The following is a 25,217-nucleotide window of genomic DNA, read 5'->3' as shown; positions in this document are numbered from 1 at the left end:
GTACCTGACTAGTGGAAAATAATATATAGAACCATGCAAAATTTGGTAGGATGAAGGAACTAGGGGGAAAAACAGGAGTGTAAGTAGGACTGGACCTGGCCTTGGTGGGTGGGGGAACTAAAGCAGGGGTCTGAACCCCACATTAGCGCAATTGTCTGAGTGAGAGGAGAAACATTTAAGGCTGAGAGTGAAACAGCTGATCTGTGGAAGCCTAAATGGAATGAGAATCATACAGTTCTTGCTGCAGCCATATATACCCCAGAAAGGGATGGAGGTTCCATAGAAGGCATAGCAGCTGGGAGCTGGAGTTTAGGGATTGTGGAGCAATCCCAGGGTGAGGGCTGGTATTGACTGCAGAGAGACAGATTGAAGGGATTTAAGAGAGGAGATTGTGGTGGGAAATGCCTGTGGAGGAAAGCCAGGCAGCCATGGAAGCAAGGTGATACTGCTGAGTCACATGTAGGGGGTGGAGCCATCACTATAGCCTCTCTCTCCCCACACACCAGCATCAGCAGCTAAACAATAGAGAGGCTGGCCCATCAAACGCCTGGCATGGCACACTGAACTACAGAGTAGGACCCCACCCAGGGTGCCCCTTTAAGTGCCTGATGTGCTCATCTACAGAGTAGGACCCTAGCCGGGGGGCCCTTCTATGTGCCTGATGCACCGAACAACAGAGAAGGACCTAGGCAAGGGAGTCCTCTAAGTACCTGAACAGTTGAAACTATGGAGAAAGACTGGCCAAAGAGGCCTTATGATCACCAGCTACAAGAGGCTTGAGAAAAGACTCTGATAGGGCCATAACTCCTTCAGTGGAGGCAGTCCGTGTCCCTGCACACTTGGCACCACCAGTGTCCCCGCAAGCCAAGCAGCTGTACCACCTCCACTCTCAACCCTCACTGGGACAGAGCTGTCACAGGCAAAAAAAGTTTTGCATCTGTGCACACAGGGTCACTTCAGTCATGTCCAACTCTTTGTGACCCTGTAACCTGAGGCCTGCCAGGCTTCTCTGTCAGGGGGGTTCTCCAAGCAAGAATACTGGAGTGTATTGGCCAGTACTCTTTGCCATACCCTTCTAGAGCACTATATTTCCTGCTGCCCTAGCCACCAACTCCCCTGAGTACCTGGTGCTGCCAGAACCCCTGAAACCCAAGCAGCTGCACCACCGCCTCACCTCTGGCCCTCACTGGGGCAGACCCAAGTCCTCCAGAGCAGCCTCAGGAGCAAACCCAGTGGACGACCCACATGCAGAAGTGGAAATAAAACCACAATTGAAACCCAGGGGCAGTGTGGCTAAGGAAGAAAACCCAAAACCTTCCCACCAGCTGTACAAGCTCCAGATTCAATCCACATGATCAACTAGGCAGACTCTGTGTCTATGGAATATATAAAACGTCATTGAGAGCTCCCACAAAAGAAAACACACTAGTTCTTATAGCTGTGGACATTGGAGGCAAGAACACACAGGAGTAGGACCAGATTAGAATCTGAGCTGCCCCCACAGTAGGTCCAGAGACCAAGACAGTGTTGGAGGGCATCCTAGGGAGGTGAGGTGGACTGTGACTCCCAGTGAAGGAAAGGACTCTGACAGCAGTGACTCAAGAAAAACATTTATTATTCATATGTTTTGACTTGTTCTGTAGATTCTTTTGGATTTTTTCTTTCTTTTTTTTTTTTGCCTTCCTCCCAACCCCTCTGTTGTAGTTGTCAATTTTATTGGCACTATGAAGTCTAATTAAGCTTTTGAGCTTTTTTTTAAATCTCAGTCACATTTTTTATTCTTGCTATAAACCTCTGCCTCTAGGTTGGGCTTTTGCAGTTCTGTGAAGTTTGTCTTTCTTTTCCCCTTCTTTCTTCTTCCTTTTTTTTTCTTTTCTCTTTTTAATGCTTTTTAATCTATTATTATTTTTTCTAAATTTATTTCTTTGTTTGCTTTTCCTACTGTTTTTCTCCCCTTGTAGTTAATCTTTCATGTCTATAAATCTTCTTTATCTACCTATATTTAACTTTGCATATCTATTGCTTCTCTCTTCTCTTTCTTTCCTTTCCTCTCAACATATTTATTAGTTTTGTTTTCATTGCTTTATTCCCCACTTGGCACCTTGCTTTAGTTTTGTTTTCCAGTTTGTGCTTTTCTTAACTGGTAGATATAATTTTTGATTTCCTTTGTTTGCTGGGCCAATCTACTGCACCTTATTTTTGTTGGACTGTTTTGATTTTGCTTATGGGTATATATGTGTATGTGTATATTCCATTATTTTAATTATTATTTGCCTCATTTTGTAACTGCTATTTGTGTGGGGTTCATCTTTGGTTTCCCATTTTGGGGTAGTTTTAATCTAACTTAATGTCATAACAAACCACTTGTGGAATCTTCGTTCCTAACCAGAGATCAAGCTCTGAGCCTTAGGAGTGGGAGCACTGACTTCAAGACCCTAGACTACCAGAGAACTAACCCTAGGGAGTATCAAATAGTGAGAACTCACACAAAGGAAAACGCTTGAATACAAGACCTGGCATCACCCAACCACCAGTAGCACCCTGTGCAGGATGCTTCATCTAAACAACAAACAAAACAAAAATACAAATCCAATCATCAGCCGATCACCTCACTCAGCCTTGCCCATCAGAGGAAAAACAAACAAACAAGCAAAAACCTCAGCACAAATCTCACCCTATATGAAGCTTACAAAAACTGATGGACCAACCTTAGGAGGGCAGAAACCAAAAGGAAGAAAGAATTCAACCTTGAAGCTTGGGAAAATGAGACCTCAAACACAGTAAGTTTAAAAAAAAAAAAAATGAAAAGGCAGAGAAATACTACACAAGTGAAGGAACAAACTAGAAACACGAAAGTCCAAATAAATGAAGGGGAAATTGGCAAACTACCTGAAAAAGAATTCAGAATAATGATAGTAACGATGATCAAAAACCTTGAAAACAGAATGGAGAAAATGCAAGAATCAATTAACAAAGACCTAGAAGAATTAAAGAATAAACATACAAAGACAAAAAACACAATTACTGAAAGTAAAAATACTCTAGAAGGAATCAATAGCAGAATATCTGAAGCAGAAGAATGAATCAGTGAGCTGGAAGATAAAATGGTGGAAATAACTTGAGTGGAATAAATTAAAAAGAATGAAAAGACCTGAGGACAGGCTCAGAGACCGCTGGGACAATATCAAACACACCAATATTCGAATTATAAGGGTCCCAGCAGAAGAAAAGAAAAAGAAAGGGTAAGAGAAATTTTTTGAAGAGATTATAATTGAAAATTTCCCCAACATGGTAAAGGAAATAGTCAATGAAGTTCAAGAGGTGCAAAGAGTCCCACACAGGATAAACCCAAGGAGAAACACACCAAGATGTATACTAACCAAACTAACAAAGACTAAACACAAAGAAAGAATATTAAAAGCAGCAAGGGAAAGGCAACAAGTAACACACAAAGGAAACCCCATATGTCTAACAGCTGATTTTTCAGCAGAAAGTTGGCAGGGCAGAAGGAAATGGCAGGATATATACTTCAAGGGGAAAATCTACAACCAAGATTATTGTACCTGGCAAGGATCTCATTCAAAATTGATGGAGAAATAAAAAGTTTTCAGACAAGCAAAAGCTAAGAGAATTCAGTACCACCAAACCAGCTTTACTACAAATGTTAAAGGGACTTATATAGTCAAGAAATACAAGAGAAGAAAAAGATCTACAAAATCAACCCCAAACAATTAAGAAAATGGCAATAGGAAATATATATCAATAATTACTTTAAATGAAAATGGATTAAGTGCTCCAACCTAAAGACATAGACTGGTTGAATGGATACAAAAACAAGACCCATATATATGCTGTCTACAAGAAACCCACTTCAGACATAAAGACACATATAGACTGAAAGTGAGAGGATGGAAAAATATATTCCATGCAAATAGGAAGCACAAAAAAGCTGGAGTAGCAATCCTCATATCAGAAAAAATAGACCTTAAAATACAGAATATTACAAGAGATAAGGAAGGACACTATGTAATGATCAAGGGATCAATCCAAGAGGAAGACATAACAATTATAAATATCTAGGCACCCAACAAAGGAGCACCGCAGTACATAAGACAAACACTAACAGACATAAAAGGAGAAATTGACAGTAACACAATGATAGCAGGAGACTTTAACACCCCACTCACACCAATGGACAGATCATCAAAACAGAAAATTAGTAAGGAAACACAAGTCTTAAATGATACATTAGATGAGATAGATCTCATTGATATCTTCAGGACATTCCATCCAAATGCAGAAGAATATACCTTCTTCTCAAGTGCACATGAAACATTCTCCAGTATAAACCAAATCTTGGGTCACAAATCAAACCTCAGTAAATTTAAGAAAATTGAAATTGTATCAAGCATCTTCTCCAAACACAGTGCTATGAGACTAGATATCAATTACATGAAAAAAACTGTAAGAAACACAAACACATGGAGATTAAGCAATACATTTCTAAATAACCAACAGGTTACTTGAAGAAATCAAAAGGCAAATAAAAAAATTTCTAGAAACAAATAACAATGAAAACACAACAAGTCAAAACCTATGGGATGCAGCAAAAGCAGTTCTAAGAGGGAAGTTTATAGCGATACATCCCTACCTCAAGAAACAAGAAAAACATCGAATAGACAACACCTAAAGCAACCAGAAAAAGAACAGAAAAAACAAAAACAAAATTAGTAGAAGGAAAGAAATTATAAAGGTCTGAGCAGAAATAAATGAAAAAAAAATGAAAGAAACAATAGTAAAGATTAATAAAACTAAAAGATGGTTCTTTGAGAAGATAAACAAAATTGACAAACCTTTAGCCAGACTCATCAAGAAAAAAAGAGAGAAGAATCAAATCAACAAAATAAGAAATGAAAAAGGAAAGGTTACAACAGATGACAATGCAGAAATATAAAGGATTATAAGAAACTATTATGAAGAACTATATGGCAATAAAATGGATAACTTGGAAGAAATGGACAGATTCTTAGAAAAGTTAAATCTTTCAAGACTGAACCAGGAAAAAATAGCAATTATGAACAACCCAATTACAAGCACTGAAATTGAAGCTGTGATCAAAGATCCCTCAAAAAGCAAAAGCCCAAACCAAATGGCTTCACAGGACAATTCTATCAAACATTTAGAGAAGAGTTAATGCCTATTCTTCTAAAACTCTTTCAAAAAATTGCAGGGGAAAGAACACTTTCAAACACATTCTAAGAGGCCACCATCACCCTGATACCAAAACCAGACAAAGATAACACAAGAAAAGAAAACTACAGGCCAATATCACTGATGAACATAGATGCAAAAATCCTCAACAAAATTTTAGCAAACAGAATTCAGCAACACATCATACACCATGATCAAGTTGGGTTTATTTCAGGGATGCAAAGATTCTCCAATATATGCAAATCAATCAATGTGATATACCATATTAACAAACTGAAAGATAAAAATCATATGATAATCTCAATAGATGCAGAAAAAGCCTTTGACAAAATTCAGCACCCATTTATGACTAAAACTCTTCAAAAAATCAGCATAGACGGAACCTACCTCAACATAGTAAAGGCCATATATGATAAGCCTACAGCAAACTTTATTCTCAATGGTGAAAAATTGAAAGAACTCCCTCTAAGATCAGGAACAAGACAAGAGTGTCCACTTTCACCACTATTATTCGACATAGTTTTGAAAGTTCTAGCTACAGCAATCAGAGAAGAAAAATAAAAGGAATTCAGAAAAGAAGTAAAACTCTCATTGTTTGCAGATGACATGATATTATACATAGAAAACCCTAAAGATAGTATCAGAAAATTACTAGAGCTAATCAGTGAATTTAGCAAAGTTGCAGGATACAAAATCAATACATAGAAATCACTTGCATTTCTATATACTAAAAATGAAAAATCAGAAAGAGAAATTAAAGAATCAATCCCATTCACTGTTGCGACAAAAAGAATAAAATAACTAGGAATAAACTTACTTAAAGAGACAAAAGAACTGTACACAGAAAATTATTAGACACTGGTTCCAAATAGGAAAAGGAGTACGTCAAGGCTGTATATTATCACCCTGCTTATTTAACTTATATGCAGAGTACATCATGAGAAATGCTGAACTGGAAGAAGCACAAGCTGGAATCAAGATTTCCAGGAGAAATATCAATAACCTCAGATATGCAGATGACACCACCCTTATGGCAGAAAGTGAAGAGGAACTCAAAATCCTCTTGATGAAAGTGAAAGTGGAGAGTGAAAAAGTTGGCTTAAAGCTCAACATTCAGAAAACGAAGATCATGGCATCCAGTCCCATCACTTCATGGGAAATAGATGGGGAAACAGTGGAAACAGTGGAAACAGTGTCAGACTTTATTTTTCTGGGCTCCAAAATCACTGCAGATGGTGACTGCAGCCATGAAATTAAAAGACACTTACTCCTTGGAAGGAAAGTTATGACCAACCTAGATAGCATATTCAAAAGCAGAGACATTACTTTGCCAACAAAGGTCCGTCTAGTCAAGGCTATGGTTTTTCCTTTGGTCATGTATGGATGTGAGAGTTGGACTGTGAAGAAAGCTGAGTGCCAAAGAATTGATGCTTTTGAACTGTGGTGTTGGAGAAGACTCTTGAGAGTGCCTTGGACTGCAAGGAGATCCACCCAGTCCATTCTGAAGGAGATCAGCCCTGGGATTTCTTTGGAAGGAATGATGCTAAAGCTGAAACTCCAGTACTTTGGCCACCTCATGTGAAGAGTTGACTCATTGGAAAAGACTCTGATGCTGGGAGGGATCGGGGGCAGGAGGAGAAGGGGACGACAGAGGATGAGATGGCTGGATGGCATCACTGACTCGATGGATGTGAGTCTGAGTGAACTCCGGGAGTTGGTGATGGACAGGGAGGCCTGGCATGCTGCGATTCATGGGGTCGCAGAGTCGGACACGACTGAGCAACTGAACTGACTGACTGACTGACTGAGGGAAGAAATCAAAGATGACATAAACAGATGGAGAGATATTCCATGTTCCTGGGTAGGAAGAATCAATATTGTGAAAATGACTATACTACCAAACTCAATCTAGAGATTCAATGCAATCCCTATCAAATTACCAATTGTATTTTTCATACAACAAGAACAAAAAATTTCACAATTCACATGGAAACACAAAAGACCCTGAATAGCCAAAGCAGTCTTGAGAAAGAAGAATGGAGCTGGAGGAATCAACTTTCCTGACTTCAGATTATAGTACAAAGCTACAGTCATCAAGACAGTATGGTACTGGCACAAAAACAGAAATTTAGACCAATGGAACAAGATAGAAAGCCCAGAAATAAACCCATGCATCTATGGGTACCTTATTTTTGACAAAGGAGGCAAGAATATACAATGGAGCAAAAACAGCCTCTTCAATAAATGATGCTGGGAAAACTGGACAGCTACATGTAAAAGAATGAAATTGGAACACTTCCTAACACCATGGATTAAATGGATTAAAGGCCTAAATGTAAGACCAGAAACTATAAAACTCTTAGAGGAAAACAAAGGCAGAACACTCAATGATATAAATCAAAGCAAGATTCTCTGTGATCCACCTCCTAGAATAATAGAAACAAAAACAAAAGTAAACAAATAGGACCTGATTAAACTTAAAAGCTTTTGCACAGCAAAGGAAACCATAAGCAAGGTGAAAAGACAACCCTCAGAATGTGAGAAAATAATAGCAAATTAAACAACTGACAAAGGATTGATTTCCAAAATATACAAGCAGCTCATACAACTCAATACCAGAAAAGCAAACAACCCAATCAAAAAGTGGGGAAAAGACCTAAACAGACATTTCTCCAAAGACATACAGATGGCTAACAAACACATGAAAAGATGCTCAACATTGCTCATTATTAGAGAAATGCATATCAAAGCTACAATGAGATATCACCTCACACCAGTCAGAATGGCCATCATCAAAAAGTCTTCAAATAATAAATGCTGGAGAGGGTGTGTAGAAAAGGGAATGTTCTTGCACTTGTGGTGGGAATGTAAATTTATACAGCCACTATGGAAGACAGTATGGAGATTCCTTTAAAAACTAGGAATAAAACCACCATATGACCCAGCGATTCCACTCCTAGGCATCTACACTGAGGAAACCAAAATTGAAAGAGGCACATGTATCCCATTGTTCACTGCAGCACTATTTACAATAGCTAAATTGAAAATACATAGAACGATATCAATATATGAACCATTTTTAGTCTTTTTAATTTATTTGTTTTTTAATTGAAGGATAATTGCTTTACAGAATTTTGTTTTCTGTCAAACCTCAACATGGATCAGCCATAAGTGTACATATACCCCCTCCCTTTTGAACCTTCCTCTCATCACCCTGGAAGAGCTTGGAAGCAACCTAGATGTCCATCAACAGATGAGTGGATAAAGAAGTTGTGGTATATATACACAATGGAATATTACTCAGCTGCAAAAAGGAACACATTTGAGTCAGTTCTAATGAGGTGGATGAACCTAGAGCCTATTAAACAGTGAAGTAAGTCAGAAAGAGAAAGATAAATATAGTATTCTGATGCATATATACTGAATCTAGAAAAATGGTACTGAAGAACTTATTTACAGGGCAGCAATGGAGAAACAGAGAATAGACTTATGGACATGGGAAGAGAGGAGGAGAGGGTGAGATGTATGGAAAGAGTAACAAGGAAACTTACATTACCATAGGCATAATAGATAGTCAACGGGAATTTGCTGTGTGGCTCAGAAAACTCAAACAGGGGCTTTTTATCAACCTAGAGGGGTGGGATGGGGAGGGTGATGGGAGGGAGGTTCAAAAGGAAGGGGGATATATGTACACCTATGGCTGATCCATGTTGAGGTTTGACAGAAAACAACAAAATTCTGTAAAGCAATTATCCTTCAATTAAAAAACAAATAAATTAAAAAGGACTTTAAAATGGTTCATATATTGATATAGTTCTATGTATTTTGACATCTAGTATTAATGCTAAAATCTAGAAAATTTATTATCTTAAGTGATTGTAAAAAAATTTGAATGAGTCTTGAAACTTCTAATCCAATTCTGAGAATATAAAGAAATATGTTGTTAAAAAATAGGAAATTAACATAACTAAAGTATTGTTAACTAAAGTACAGATGTTCTTCAAATTACACAAAATTTTATGTTCAGTTCAGTTCAGTTGCTCAGTTGTGTCTGATTCTTTGCGACCCCATGAATCGCAGTACGCCAAGCCTCCCTGTCCATCACCAACTCCCAGAATTCACTCAGACTCCCATCCATCAAGTCAGTGATGCCATCCAGCCATCTCATCCTCTGTCGTCCCCTTCTCCTCTTGCCCCTAATCCCTCCCAGCATCAGTCTTTTCCAATGAGTCAACTCTTTGCATGAGGTGGCCAAAGTACTGGAGTTTCAGCCTTAGCATCATTCCTTCCAAAGAAATCCCAGGGCTGATCTCCTTCAGAATGGACTGGTTGGATCTCCTTGCAGTCCAAGGCACTCTCAAGAGTCTTCTCCAACACAGTTCAAAAGCATCAATTCTTCAGCACTCAGCTTTCTTCACAGTCCAACTCTCACATCCATACATGACCACAGGAAAAACGATAGCCTTGACTAGACGGACCTTTGTTGGCAAAGTTATGTCTCTGCTGTTGAATATGCTGTCTAGGTTGGTCATAACTTTCCTTCCAAGGAGTAAGTGTCTTTTAATTTCATGGCCGCAGTCACCATCTGCAGTGATTTTGGAGCCCAAAAAAATAAAGTCTGACACTGTTTCCCCATCTATTTCCCATGAAGTGATGGGACCAGATGCCATGATCTTCGTTTTCTGAATGTTAAGCTTTAAGCCAACTTTTTCACTCTGCACTTGCACTTTCATCAGTGTCCATTATTTGCTTTCATACCTTATTCAAGACTCCACATTGTATTTAATTGCACTGAGGCACTTCGGTTGCATGCAACAAATTCTGTTAAATTCTCTTTACACTTTTATTCTATTGCAAATATGTTCTAATTTCCTTGTTATGTCTTCTTATATACACCCATCACTTAAAAGTGGATGTTTAATTTCCAAATACATGGGATTTTAAAAAATATCTTTGATATTAATTTCCCATTTAAATGCTTTCTTCTCTGTAATCACCCTCTGTGTTTTTTCAGTATTCTAACTTTACTGAAGCTTTCAACGGCTAAATCAAAGATCTCTCTTGGTAAATGTCACGTTACACTTGAAAATATGTAGGTTATTTTCAAATATCTTTTGATATTGATATCTAACATAATTTCACAGTGATAAGAGAATAGACTGTATGATTTCAATACCTTTAGAACCATCAAAATTTTGCACCTGGTCTTATGTCCCTGGATATTCCAGTGTCTCTTAGTTTATAGGCTATGGGAACTTAAATAGAATTTGTATCCTACTGTTGTGTGAAAACTGTATAAATCTTAATTTTGTTGAATTGATTCATAGTGCTTTTCAGGTCTACTATATCCTTCTACTTCTCTGTATATTCATTCTATTAATTTTTGAGAGTTTGATATTGAAACTCCAACTGAAAATCTTAATTTAGCCACTTAAAAAACAATTGTAATATATAGTGAAAGTATATGTAACCTTGTTCTGTATTTTCCAAGTCTCCTGTAAATGTGTTATATTTTCATAATTTAAAAAATAAAAACAAACAAAAAAGAAAGGCTGTTGTACACCTGAAACTAGCACAATATTGTAAATCAGCTATACTTCATTAAAAAATTGCTAAGTTACTTTCAAAAAAGTGTTTCATATAAAAAAATTCTTTAAAAGAAAATACATGTGTTTTTTTTGTTGTCGTTCTTTAATCTCTTCATTTCCCACATCTGGAAAATGACTCATATCATTTGATGCCATTACTGGAGATATCAGTGCTCCCTGGGTTGTGACCTACTAGCATCATTTCTCAGCAGAATTTTCCTAAAGTTTTAGGATATTACCTCTGAAATCCACACCTTCATTAAGGGACATCAGATCTCCGAGGAGAAGGACTTTATTTGAAATCTTAATTCTTTGCTTTGGAGCCAGCCTGTGCTAAATTGTAGGATTCCCTGTAGCAGTCTGCCATTGCTGCCTTTCAACAGCATCTTTTATGACTTCCCTCCATGGGAATTTACACTTCTCATTCAGATGAGGCACTGAGATAATTGAATTTGATTGAAAATGATTCCAATTGCCGATTAACTAATTTGGGAGCTTCCTTGAAGCCAGACAGCGGGTTGAGGCAACCTCAGCCTCATCTTTAATCTTAGCATCTGCATTTCCTTAGAACAGTGCTTGGGATATATTAGTTGTAGGGGTTCAGTAAACAAAGGGTCCCCAATCTCTGGGATCTAATGCCTGATGATCTAGGTGGAGCTGATGTAATAATAATAGAAATAATGTTATTGTTGTCTAGTGGCTCAGTTTGTCTGACTCTTTTGTGACCTGTCCACCACCCGCCCCTCCCACCATGGACTGTAGCCCGGCAGGCTCCTCTGTCCATGGGATTTCCCAGGTAAGAATACTGGAGTGGGCTGCCATTTTCTTTTTCAGGGTTAACCCAATATTAGACAAAGAGAAAAGCAGGGGAGGTCTGACTTTTAGAAAGATTTGATAAGCAGGAGGAACCAAAACTCCCTTTGTTTGGTTCATTGATTTGTATTATTATAAATATCTGGTGTGAAATTATTAAGACTTTTCCATTTGGTTCTTGGCTTAAAAAAAAAAAAAAACAAACTAGCAGATAAAGGTAGTATATAATCCCCTCATAGAGGAATGGGGGCACGTGCTAGGGAGACAGGATTAATCTGGGTCAGGTGAAAGCCAAGGGTTTCACATGGCATCTGCAATGAAGTGAACTGAAATCACATTCCATAAGGAATAGCCATATATGTGCATCTGGGTGACAAGTGTTTTGGTGACATGATCTTTACCTTGTGATCCTGATCTAAGGTCTCTCAAGATTGAACCCCCATCCGCATCTCCTTGGGGGTAGTTCAGGATCTGGATTCTGGGGCAGGTGGGACCTGTTTGGGGGCTGAGTGAAATCCGCCTTTCCCAGCTTCAGCCATGGGAGCCCCAGATAGGCCAACACACTTCTTTATTCAGTTATCATGGGGATGAATCATAATTGCACATATGGTCACTGAAATCTGTTTCCCTTTCAGAATGTTTGTGGTCTGTCTTGAGCTGGGTTGGGATCCTGCAAATTGGCACTTGAGCAACTGCCTTTCCCTGCTGAAGTGCCGGAGTATTAAGGACTAGCTCATGATCCTTTCTTGGCCCATCATGTGTACATACTAAGTCACTTCAGTCATGTCCAACTCTTTGAGACCCCATGAACTCTAGCTGCCAAACTCCTCTGTCCATGGGATTCTCCGGGTAAGTATACTGGAGTCGTTGCCTTGCACTCCTCTGGGGCATCTTCCCAACCCAGGGATCAAACCCACATCTGTTTAAGTCTCCTGCATTGGCAGGTGGGTTCTTTACCACTAGCGCCACCTGGGAAGCCCTTCTTGGCTATGACTTATTGCAAACCGTAATTCCAGGATGGAGTTGCAGGTTGTTTGTGTGGCTGCAACATTTTCTTCATTACGAGCCTGTACTGAATGTCAGGAAGGAAACTTTAGTTTGCAATTTTATCAGCAATGTGAAGAATGTTTTCTAAATATCTGAAAACTGGAAGAAAAAAAAAAAAAGCAACCCCAACGGAAAATGCACACACATATGTCCCAACTCTAAGAGAGCTTATTTTTGCCAAACACAAGCATCAGGTATGTAGCGATTGAGCAATTTCCTGGCAAGAAATATGGCAAGACCAGTCTGAAAAGATTTGATGAATGGTGACTAGCTCATGAACCACAGTCTGTAGCCAGCTTTTATAGGATGCAAGCTGTAGAGCCTATTCACATACTCTTTGGAACTTCTTTGTTCTATAATGGTCCCATCACTTCATGGGAAATAGATGGGGAAACAGTGGAAACAGTGTCAGACTTTATTTTGGGGGGCTCCAAAATCACTGCAGATGGTGACTGCAGCCATGAAATTAAAAGACACTTACTCCTTGGAAGGAAAGTTATGACCAACCTAGATAGCATATTCAAAAGCAGAAACATTACTTTGCCAACAGAGGTCCGTCTAGCCAAGGCTATGGTTTTTCCAGTGGTCATGTATGGATGTGAGAGTTGGACTGTGAAGAAAGCTGAGCGCCGAAGAATTGATGCTTTTGAACTGTGGTGTTGGAGAAGACTCTTGAGAGTGCCTTGGACTGCAAGGAGATCCAACCAGTCCATTCTGAAGATCAGCCCTGGGATTTCTTTGGCGGGAATGATGCTGAAGCTGAAACTCCAGTACTTTGGCCACCTCATGCCAAGAGTTGACTCATTGGAAAAGACTCTGATGCTGGGAGGGATTAGGGGCAGGAGGAGAAGGGGACGACAGAGGATGAGATGGCTGGATGGCATCACTGACTCGATGGACGTGAATCTGAGTGAACTCCGGGAGTTGGTGATGGACAGGGAGGCCTGGTGTGCTGCGATTCATGGGGTCGTGAAGAGTCGGACACGACTGAGCGACCGAACTGAACTGAACTGAATGAAACCTGGGGACAAAAAAGCCATAGAGTAACATGAGTCTAAAAAGAAAGTGGAAACATGTGTAGGACATGTTGCTTAAAAAAAGTGAAAATTGGATACATGTTAATAGTGATTCAAACAACATGCTATTTCTCTATGGGTTGGCCTAAAATAAAGTGAGATGGTGAGATGATCGTGTGTCTGGCACACAACAAAATACATGAGAATGACCATAGTGAGAAACTGGATTTGGTAGCCTCAGTTATTAGGGAGTGTCTTCAGTAAGCTATCACTAATATGCAGGGTTTCCCTGGCGGCTCAGATGGTAAAGAATCCGACTGCAATGCTGGAGATCAAGGTTCAATCCCTGGGTTGGGAAGATCCCTTGGAGGAGGGCATGGGAACCCACTCCAGTCAGAGAATTCCATGAACAGAAGAGTCTGGTGGACTACAGTCCATGGGGTCAGAAAGAGTTGGACACAACTGAGTGACTAAGCATGCACGCACGCACTAATATGCGGCAGGTAGCCAGGCCTAAGAAATATTTTCTTGTATCAGTGTTTAAAATCGACAAGGTATTTCATAAGCCACCAATAAACAATTATAAACCCCTGTACTTGTTGGAATCACTGAATCAAAATTGGAAGGGGACTGAGATGAGATGTTGTCTAATCTCAATTCCCTTCAGGGAAGAGTCTTTCTCCCTTTAGAAAGTGGCATTACTTTCATCTTTTACCTTTTGATTAAGTCTTTTCAGGGCAGGAGGCTCATTACTTAAGAAGCTCTTTTTCTTGGATGGTTATCTTGTTATGACTTTTTAAAAAATTTTATTTATTTTAATTGGAAGTTAATTACTTTACAATATTATATTGGTTTTGCCATACATCAACATGAATCCGACACAGGTGTACATGTGTTCCCCATCCCGAACCCTCCTCCCTCCTCCCTCCCTGTACCATCCCTCTGGGTCATCCCAGTGCACCAGCCCCAAGCATCCAGTATCATGCATCAAATCTGGACTGGCAATTCATTTCATATATGATATTATACATGTTTCAATGCCATTCTCCCAAATCATCCCACCCCCTCCCTCTCCCACAGAGTCCAAAAGACTGTTCTATACATCTGTGTCTCTTTTGCTGTCTCAGTACAGGGTTATCATTGCCATCTTTCTAAATTCCATATATATGCATTAGTATACTGTATTGGTGTTTTTCTTTCTGGCTTACTTCATTCTGTATAATAGGCTCCAGTTTCATCTACCTCATTAAAACTGATTCAAATGTATTCTTTTAATGGCTGAGTAATATTCCATTGTGTATATGTACCACAGCTTTCTTATCCATTCATCTGCTGATGGACATCTAGGTTGCTTCCATGTCCTGGCTATTATAAACAGTGCTGCGATGAACATTGGGGTACACGTGTCTCTTTCAATTCTGGTTTCCTCTGTGTGTATGCCCAGTAGTGGGATTGCTATGACTTTTTGAGCCTTTCTGAATTTCTATCACTTTCCCTTTCAGCCTTTGAGGACCTTCCTAACCCCAGACTGCCTTTAGTTCTTTAAAAGCAGGTCTTTTGCTGACTCTGAGTGTTTTAATTGGTAAATAAAAAACATTAAGTGAAGGAATTTCCCTGGCAATCCAGTGGTTAAGACTTCCCCTTCCAATGCAGAAGGTGTGGGTTTAATCCCTGGTTGGTGGGCTACAATCCCACATGCCTCGAAAGCAAAAAAAAAGAAAACCACACATAAAACAGAAGCAATATTGTAACAAATTCAATAAGACCTTAAAAATAGTCTCTCTCTCTCTCTCAATATATATATATATATATATATATATATATATATATATTTAGCTTTAAAAAAAGTTAAGTGAGATGGCTAAAGGAAGTTCCCACATCAGTGATCATTTCTATGATCTCATGCCCAGCTTATTTACAGCTCTAGGCTAGTCTCTAAGGCAACAATTGTGTCATCAGCAACTAGTGATTGTTTGTTTCTTCTTTTTTGATATTTACACCATTTATTTCATTGTATGATTACGTTGGATAATTCATCAGTACATCTGCAATTCTGCACCCAACAGGTATGTGGATTTTTCCCCCATGTTACTATTACCACCAACTTGGTCTTGTTGTTGTTCAGTCACTAGGTCGTGTCCGACTCTTTGTGACCCCATGGACTGCAGCACACCAGGCTTCCCTGTCCTTCACCATCTCCCAGAGTTTGCTCAAACTCATGTCCATTGAGTTGTGATGCCATCCAACCATCTCATCCTGTCTCCCCCTTCTCCTCTTCCCCTCTATCTTTCCCAGCATTGAGGCTACTGTATCAGCTCCCTGAGGCTTTCACAACAAAGCTCTACGGATGAGGTGTCCTAAACAGCAGACATTTATTTGCTCACTGTTGGGGAAGCTGGAAGTCTGAGATTAGAGTCAGCGGGTTTGGTTCCCTGTGGAGACGATGAGGGAAGAATGCATTCCAGGCCTCTGTCCTTGACTTGGACACTGCTGTGTTTTCATTGTATCTACGCGTTCCCTGGTATGTGTATGTATCCAAATTGCCCTTTCAACGAAAGACACCAGTCCCACTGGATAAGGTTAACCTTAATAACCTGCATTCTAACTCTGAATGTTACTGTGTCTCAAGGTTCTGTGTGTGCATTTTCAGCGATGTCTGACTCTTTTTGACCCATGGACTGTAGCCCGCCAGGCTCCTCTGTCCATGGGATTTCTCAGGCAAGAATACTGGAGTGGATTGCCATTTCCTTCTCCAGGGGATCTTCTGGATCAGGGATCAAACCCAGGTCTCCTGCATTTGCAGGTGGAGTCTTTATCACTGAGCCACCTGGGAAGCCCAAGGTACCCTTATACATTGCTAGTGGCAAAGTAAGTTGTTAATCTTTTTTGGAAAGCAACCTGATAACACCTATTAAAATAATGTATAGCCCTTGACCTAGAAATTCACTTCTGGCAAAATTTTCTTTAGACACAAAGGTCACAGTACAAAGAATCCATACTCATAGCTATTTATTATGCCATTGTTAGTTGTGCAAAAATGAGAAAGAAATACAGTGCCCATGAAGTGAATGAATGAGATACATACCAGCAATAACTCCTTCCAAACAAAAAACTGTATGATATTTGTGTACAGAAATTGAATTATATTTATGAATAGAAATAATATACATGATTAGGTGAATAAATAAGCTAAAGTATTATTATAGTAAATTCAGTATATATAGGGTTAAGTATCTGTATATGTTTGTATTTAGAATAAAGCGTGTTTGAGCGTGTAAAAGGAAGAAAGCAAATATACACATGATAGAATATACATATATTTATGTATGTAGAGGACAAATGTATGGATGTTTATGTATATAAGTGAAAGCATTAATCGCTCAGTCGTGTCTGACTCTGTGACCCCATGGACATAGCCCGCCAGGCTCCTCTGTCCATGGGACTTCCCAGGCAAGAATACTAGAGTGGGTAGCCATTTCTTTCTCCAGGGGATCTTCCTGATCCCAGGGATGGAACCCAGATCTCCTGCATTGTGGAGATTATTTACCACTGAGCAGATTATTTACCACTGAGCCACCAGGAAAGCCCAATGATGCTGGGAAAGATTGAGTGCAAGCGGAGAGGGGGTGACAGAGGATAAGATGGTTGGATGGCATAATCGACTCAATGGACATGTTTGAGCCCACTCCAGGAGATAGTGAAGGACAGGGAAGCCTAGCATGCTGCAGTCCAAGGGGTTGCAAAGAGTCAGACAGGACTTAGCAACTAAATAACAACAAACACATCTAAGACTATGAAGATGTCAATTTAAACAGGAGTCATAGTAAATGGGTCTTCCCATGTGACTGAGACAATAAAGAATCTGCCTGCCAATTCAGGAGATGTGGGTTCGATTCCTCAGTCAGGAAGATCTCCTGGAGAAGGAAATGGCAGCCCACTGTAGTATTCTTGCCTGGAAAATCCCATGGACAAAGGAGTCTGGTGGGTTACAGTTCATGGGGTTGCAATGAGTTGGACATGACTTAGTGACTAAAGAACAACAACAATGGGAAATGATCAGATTATGGGTATAAATGGGTGTATATGTACACAAGTGTGTGCATGGACTTGAGATTGGAATGGCATATAATGTTGGGGAGGAGCTCAGATTAGGGTTTAATTTTGGTCATGGCTCTAGATGGAATGAAGTTGAAGATGGACATCTGTGTGAGGTTATGGACCTGAATAGGAATGCAATTAAGGGTATAAAATTGGACTCAAATCTAGGTCTGGATGCAATTACAATCATTTTATACACAATTATAGGATGTTATATTTCTATAGGTGCCTAGGATTATGAAAATAGATTTTCTGACTGTATGGGATTATTCATCGGATTTTTAAAAATCTCTACCAGAATAGGATTTTTATTCCACATATGTTTAAAATCATGCTTAAGTATGTAAGTATGTAAATCTAACGTGCATATGAATATATATATGCAAATACACATATTAATGTATCTATGTTTTGCCTTATACAATTATGAAATGCATCTCTATATTTTTAATATTTACTAGCTTGTAAATGTATCTGTGCAGAAATCCTTGTATGGATTTGTGTAAATAAATATACATCTATGGACTTCCCAGGTGGCTCAGTGGTAGAGAATCTGTCTGCCAATGCAGGAGACATGGATTCAATTCCTGGATCATGAAGATACCCTGGAGAAGGAAATAGCTGTCCACTCTAGTATTCTTGCCTGGGAAATCCCGAGGACAGAGGACACTGGCAGGCTATACTCCATGGAGTCTCAGGAGTTGGACACAACTTAGTGACTAAACGACCATCACCACCATATGTGTCTATCTATATAGGGATATGTAGACATTTACACAGAAGTCTGCTCCTGTAATGGATTATGTGGATATATCTGTATCTTCAGAAGGGATTATGCAAAAGGATTATTTGCAAAATGAATTATGCAAAGGGGCATTTTCTTAAAATTATGGAAATATACCCATGATTCTAGAGGATGATCCAAACTTTTTTTCCTCTGATTCCATATCAGATTATACAATGATATCTACTCCAATTTATGTGGCTTGACATATAGAATGCTAATACATGAATAATCTCTATATAGTGTTCTATAAACATATGGGTATCTGCTTAGTATTACAGAATGTTGCCATACCAGTAAATTTATCTCTTTAACCCACATAAATATATCTTCAAAGATCACATATATCAATTAGTATCTATAACTTTATATGTTTAGAATTAACAACCTAGCTTAGTATGGTATCAATGTTATTTAAAGCACTAGCTTCTGTTTCTCTATGGAAACTTGTAAATGTGTGTCACTATCAGTATAGAATTATGTAAACAGAGCTCCCCGTATATCTGTATGGGATTTTGTATAAAGATACATATTTGGCACTATGTAAGATATATATATATATAGTCCCTTGGACTGCACAGAGATCCAACCAATCCATCCGAAAGGAGATCAGTCCTGGGTGTTCATTGGAAGGAATGATGCTGAAGCTGAAACTCCAATACTTTGGCCACTTCATGTGAAGAGTTGACTCACTGGAAAAGACCCTGATGCTGGGAGGGATTGGGGGCAGGAGGAGAAGGGGACGACAGAAGATGAGATGGCTGGATGGCATCGCTGACTTGATGGACATGAGTTTGGGTAAACTCCGGAAGTTGGTGATGGACAGGGAGGCCTGGCATGCTGTGATTCATGGGGTCACAAAGAGTCAGACATGACTGAGTGACTGAACTGAAGATATATATATAGATATATAGATATATAGATATATAGATATATATATGATGGTGTTGAACAGCAAAGAGATCAAATGAGTCAATTGTAAGGGAAATGAACCCTGAATATTCATTGCAAAGACTGATGCTGAAGCTGAAACTCCAGTATTTTGGTCATCTGATGTGAACAAATGACTCATTGGAAAAGTCCCTGATGCTGGGAAAGATTGAGGGCAAAAGGAGAAGAGGGCGTCAGAGGATGAGATGGCAGGATGGCATCACTGACTCAATGGCCATGAACTTGGGCAGACTTTGGGAAATGGTGAGGACAAGGGAGGCCTGGTGTGCTGCAGTCCATGGGGTGGCAAAGAGTCAGACACAACTGGGCAACTGAGCAACAACAAAGATATATGTATATTTGTGTGTGTGGCTGATCTGGAACTTGTTTAATATTATTCAAGTGTATCTGTGCATCTTGTCAAGCAGGATGATGTAAATTTATTTGTACTAGGTCTGTAATTCTAAATACACTTGAGTATGTATGTGCATAGTATCTGTCATCACTGCTGCTGCTGCTGCTAAGTTGCTTCAGTCGTGTCCAACTCTGTGCGACCCCATAGACGGCAGCCCACCAGGCTTCCCTGTCCCTGGGATTCTCCAGGCAAGAACACTGGAGTGGGTTGCCATTTCCTTCTCCAATGCATGAAAGTAAAAATTGAAAGTGAAGTCGCTCAGTCGTGTCCGACTCTTCGCGACCCCATGGACTGCAGCCTACCCAGCTCCTCCGTCCATGGGATTTTCCAGGCAAGAGTACTGGAGTGGGGTGCCATTGCCTTCTCCATCTGTCATCACTAAGAATGTGCAAATATATCAGTGTCTGTGTGCGATTATACAAGTGTCACATGCCAATTTCTCTATTTCTAACTCTTTGAGGATAAGATATAGATCTATGCGCTAAATGTTATTGAAAAAAAAATCCATAATTTAACCTATCTTCAGTTCAGTTCAGTTCAGTTCAGTCGCTCAGTCGTAACCTATGTGGTAATGTGTAAATGTATCTTCCTAGGAATATGCATAAGTGTTTTAATCTAAATCCATATGTGTTTGTGAGCATTTAGTCACTTCAGTTGAATCTGACTGCCACCCCATGGACTATAGGCAGCCAAGTTCCTCTGTCCATGGGGTTTTTCTAGCAAGAATACTGGAGTGGGGTGCCATTACCTCCTCCAAGAGATCTTCCAGACCTAGGGATCAAACCTGCATCTCCTGTGTCTCCTGCATTGCCTGCAGACTTTTTACTGCTGAGCCATCAGGGAAGCTCAGGCAGGCACTCTGTATCTCTATCAATCAGTCAGTCAGTTCAGTCACTTAGTCGTGTCTGACTCTTTGCGACCCCATGAATTGCAGCACCCCAGGCCTCCCTGTCCATCACCAACTCCCAGAGTTCACTCAGACTCACGTCCATCGAGTCAGTGATGCCATCCAGCCATCTCATCCTCTGTCATCCCCTTCCCCTCCTGCCCCCAATCCCTCCCAGCATCAGAGTCTTTTCCAATGAGTCAACTCTTCGCATGAGGTGGCCAAAGTACTGGAGTTTCAGCTTTAGCATCACTCCTTCCAAATCTCTATAAGGCTAGGTAAATGTGTTTTTTGAAGTCTTTTTACATTAATTTTAGATAGTTCCTCAAGATGAGTCCATACATCAACATACTCCAGTGTGAATATGTGTGGGATGCACCTGAATGACATTTTTGTTTCATTTCATTGCTTCTATTAAAAAAAATTCTATAAAAATGGTTCTTTCTTTTTTTATGTCACTCCCTTGTAGAAATTAGGTAAGAGATTTGGCTGCTTGCATCTTTGTATTGTCTTTTAACTTGTTCTCCTCTATTCCTATAAACTGATAGTTAACATAGAAGATTCTAGGCACAGGCTCAGTTTTGTTAAGAATACTTCCAGGTGATGTGGTGAATCTCCTATCACATCCTGTTGTCTTGCTTTAAGTCAAGGCAGTATTGATCAGTGGAGTTAGGATGGTCCTTCCATTATACACTTCCTATCAATCTTCCACCTAATGGCTGTAGTATCTGTTGATGATCACTGCTGAGTTCCATTACTTTATTAAGAGTTACACAATTATAATTTTCTAATTGTCATTCCTTCTGCATTTGTTCCACATATAGATTTTCCCATGTGAAACCACTTAAACCCTGGAATAACCCCAACTCCCTCATTAGATCTTTTTTTAATGCTGCTGAATTCAATTTGCTGTTATTTTTTTTAGAATTTTTGCATCTATATTTATGTATGAATATGGCCTATAATACAATTGCCCTTCAGTATCTGTGGGGATACTGGTTCCAGGACCCCCATTGATACTAAAATCTGCAGATGTTCAAGCTGTGTACATAAAATAATACAGTACAGTCTAGCCCCCTCTATGCAGAGATGTAGGGCTTCCCAGGTGGCACAGGGGCTAAGAACCTGCCTGCCAATTCAGGAGACACGGATTCAATCCCTGGGTCGGGAAGATCCCCTGGAGAAGGAAATGGCAACTCATTCCAGTGGATTTCTTGCCTGGGAAATCCCATGAACAGAGGAGCCTGGTGGGCTACAGTCCACAGGGTGGCAAAGAGTCAGACATGACTGAGCGACTAAAACCAACAATCCAGAGATGCAGAACCTGCAAGCAGGAAGGCAGACCGTATTTCTTTCCAATATTAGTCTTTTAGAAAATATTACAGTTCAATATTACACCAGCCTCATAGAATGAATTGGGAATATTTCCTCTTTGTCAGTTCTCTAGAATAGTTTGTATAAAGTCTAATGAACTTTCCTTGAAAAGTTCATATTTGCTTGGAAAACATTTTCTGTGGTGAGATAACTACCATTTCTGCCTGTGTAGTATATTAGGAATTACCAGTCTTTCTATTTTTTCCTGGTTTCAGTTTTTGTAAGCTAGTTTTTAAAGAATTTTTTTTACACATTTTATCCAAATTTCAAATCTGTTGACGTAAACTTCATTTTGTCTTGTCTTTTGAATTACCTTTTTTATTTCTAATATTGTTTCTTGGTATCTTCCCTCTGTTTTCTTGGTCATTATTGCCAGAGATTATGTGAATTTTATTAGATTTCTCAGTGAAGCAATTTTTGGCTTTGATGATCCTTTTTACTTAATTGACTATCCATTTATTCAGTTGTTTTGCTCTAATTTCATAAGCTCATATTTTGTTACTTTTTATTCTCCCTTCTTTTCAAAACATGGTATTTTAGCTTGTAAATTTGCCTCAAACATAGCAATTATTCTATTCCTCCTGCTTGATACACAGTATTTTAATTGTCATTCAGTTCTAGGCTTTTTTTTTTTTTTAATCCATTTTTATTTCTTCCATGACTCAAAAATGCTTCAAAAGTGTGTTTTAAATTTCTAAACATATGAGAATTTCTTTCTTTCTTTAGTATTGATTTCTAAAATGTATTGTATTAAATGGCATTACCTGGCTCTTAAAAGCACATTGGTGCCTGTGGACACCTGTTGGGAAAAGGACTTCTAAAACAAGAAGGGTGTCTGGAAGGCTGTGGTTCAAGGCCGTTGTTGCTGGTTCTCAGCAGGGTCTCTGGACCAAGACAGCACCCAGCATTTTTTGTTTTTTAATTGAAGATGTTCATGCTCAAGGTGAAACTGAATCCTGTCTAGACAAGAGACATAGTTATGTGTACAAAGCAAAGAACAACACAGTAACTCCCAGTGGAAAACTGAACAAACTCAGAGCAATCTGGGAAAAAGTATTATTAACTCACAATCATGGAAAGTGTCATGGCTCATGCCCAATTCCAAAGCAGTTTTCTTGCTAAGGCCGTTGGACACAGAATCTTTGTGCTGCTGTACCTCTCAAAGACTTAAACTTACTGAAAAGTAAATAAACAAAAGTGTGGATTTGAAAAAAAAAGGGGGGATTATTTGTATGATACCAGTCCTTTGTATTTTTCTGAAACATGCTTTATACCTAATGTGTGATCAATTTCTGTAAACATTCTCATTGCTTGACAAAACATTTATTTTATATTTTAAAATAATTTTATTTCTCTTTTGATTCTGTAAGCAATCGAAAAATGTGCTTTTTAAAAGATTTTTTAAAAATATTATCCGTTTTTAAATTCTTTATTGAATTTATTGCAATATTGTTTGATGTTTTGGGTTTTTGGCCATGAGGTATATGGGTTCTTAGCTCCCTAGCCAGGGATCAAATCTTCAAACCCCTGCATTGGAAAGTGAAGCCTTAACCACTGGACCGCAAGGGAAGTCCCAAAGGAAGTATGTTTAAATAGCTCACTAATATGGAGGGTTTGTCAAATTCTTCCAGCCGTTTTATGAATCTTTGCTTTCTATTTCTGAAGCTACATTATAAGGTACATACTGTTAAGGACTGCTGTGTCCTCTAGTGAATTAAAAATTTTATCACCATGTATGTAAACTCTCTCCCCCAGTAATGCTTTTTGTTTTAAAGTCTATTTTGTCTGAATAATGTCTGCATTAACATGCAATTACTGCAAGTTTCCTTTGGTTTATTGTCTGATCTACAATTTTTTGTCCTTTGACTTTCAGATTTTCTGTATCTTTTAGGTGTGCTGACCGCAAACAGGTTTTAGTTGGATTTTATTTAATTTGATATGATATGACAGTGTTTGTCTTTTAAATGGTGATATTGTTTCATCATATTTTTCACATAATGATATTTTGCATTATTGTTATACTGGTACATTTTCTACCATGTTGTTCCTTTTATTTCTCTTATTTTTATTTTATGATTTTTTCTTTTTTTCCTGATCTTTAAAAAATTTGATTGAAACTTTATTTTTTAATCTTCTCACTAGACGGTACATATATCACTTCTATTTTTAATGGTTATCCTTAAGAATATACTGTGAACAATGAAGTATAAAATTTATACATAAACTCGTAATTTGAGAATATTTAAACACTTCAATTGTTATCATTCCAGTATCAGTCAACCTAGGCTAAGTTATTTTGTGATTAAAAAAAAATCAACCTCAAAATATTTATTTTATAGTCTTCAGGGTTTATTTCTTTCTCAAATTACATGTCTGTCATGATTTGGCTAAAGGCCATCCCATGCTTCTTTGTTACAAATATGTATTTATTTATTTATTTATTTAGCTGCACCAGGTCTTAGTTGCAGCATGCAGGATCTAGTTCCCTGACTGGGGATGGAACCCAGGCCTCCTGCATTGGGAGCATGGAGTCTTAGCCACTGGACCATCAGGGAAATCTCCCATATTATCTTTACATAGTTCGCTCAGACTGACAGAGCAACTTCCACCTGGGAAATTTTGGTCTCCTGCAAAAAGGAAAAGAGAGATTGTCAAAAGTGGATATGACTGTTAAAATTTTCATTCAGAAATAGCACACATCCTTTTTGCTCATACTTACCTTACCAAAGGAAAGCAAATGGCTAACCCAGCATCAATAGGCTAGATATCTAATTTTATTAAAGGGCTCGGTGAATATTTTTAAGATGATATAATCCAACAGACTTATCAGCCCTCTTCTTATGCAGAATCTCCTCATCACTCCTTTCCCAAGAGAAACAACTCCCAACTGCCTGGAAATCGCTATATTAGGCTCAAAGTTCAGAATTGCATGTTATTTTTTTCCTCTCATGCTTTCTATTGGCCAAGAGTCCTGTGAAGCAAAAGGACACATTATACATCCCAAACTCAGCAAACAATAGTGAGACCAGAACTGAATAACCACCATGAACATCCA

The 25,217-nt window shown here is 38.9% G+C and overlaps 1 non-coding gene across 1 annotated transcript; it reads right to left on the bottom strand.

Annotated features, from left to right (window-relative positions):
* Positions 1-24,644: 24,644 nt before the first annotated feature.
* Positions 24,645-24,717, bottom strand: TRNAW-CCA (transfer RNA tryptophan (anticodon CCA)). Its single transcript has one exon. It is a non-coding gene; the product is annotated as a tRNA-Trp (tRNA).
* Between the last annotated feature and the right edge of the window lie 500 nt (positions 24,718-25,217).

The sequence above is a fragment of the Bos indicus genome, chromosome 21, assembly GCF_029378745.1.
Source record: "Bos indicus isolate NIAB-ARS_2022 breed Sahiwal x Tharparkar chromosome 21, NIAB-ARS_B.indTharparkar_mat_pri_1.0, whole genome shotgun sequence".
Lineage (NCBI taxonomy): Eukaryota > Metazoa > Chordata > Mammalia > Artiodactyla > Bovidae > Bos > Bos indicus.
Note: the sequence above shows the minus strand (reverse complement) of the source record. Positions and strands in the feature narration are given on the sequence as shown.